The following is an 811-nucleotide window of genomic DNA, read 5'->3' on the forward strand; positions in this document are numbered from 1 at the left end:
CTCAATATTGATGTCATGTAATGAATAATTGATGTTTGAACATCTACATATTGAAGCAAACTTATGAAAACTTATGAACTTTTACTACCTACAGTAATTCAACCTTTTTGAGGTATGAGATGAACAAAACACCATATACTACATATGCACATATTGTAGCAAACTTATGAAAACTTATGAACTTTTACGAAAACTTATGAACTTTTACTACCTACAGTAATTCAGCCTTTCTGAGGTATGAGATGAACAAAACACCAACAGCAAATTTATAACAGTGATTATTTACTGAACTATCCAACTATAATTAGCTTCCCAACTATTTTAAGCTACATCAGGTAATGCCGTTTTCAAACCAAAGCATTTTCTTAAACAGAAAGATAACACTATTCTCATTGCAAAGAAACAAACTTTTGCATTCCGTGCTCCAAGTAATAAAAGCATTAAGTAACAATAACACCATTCAAGAATCTAGGTGCACTGTTTGCTCTGAGACATTTGGCAACTAGCACCTCCATAATGGTAGATGAACTGTTTCTGTTTAGGTTGACCTCAGTCGCATCAACAAAAAATCAGCTTGCTCCTCGCTTCGACTGGAGCCTTGACATAATAAATAGAACTGCTATTTAATGAGAGCCAAACTTTCAACAGCTCTCAACACATAATCATCTTCTGCCTTATCTGAGCGACAGTGGGTAGCACCTGTTTTTTATTCCTCCCTTAATAGGGTCTTGTTTGGCAGCAGAAGAGCTACAAGACCTAATGAAAGATTTCGGATTTCATGAAAAAAAAAAACTTGTGAAAGGAGAAGGAT

Source organism: Nilaparvata lugens, chromosome 5 (genome assembly GCF_014356525.2).
Source record: "Nilaparvata lugens isolate BPH chromosome 5, ASM1435652v1, whole genome shotgun sequence".
Classification (NCBI taxonomy): Eukaryota; Metazoa; Arthropoda; class Insecta; order Hemiptera; family Delphacidae; genus Nilaparvata; species Nilaparvata lugens.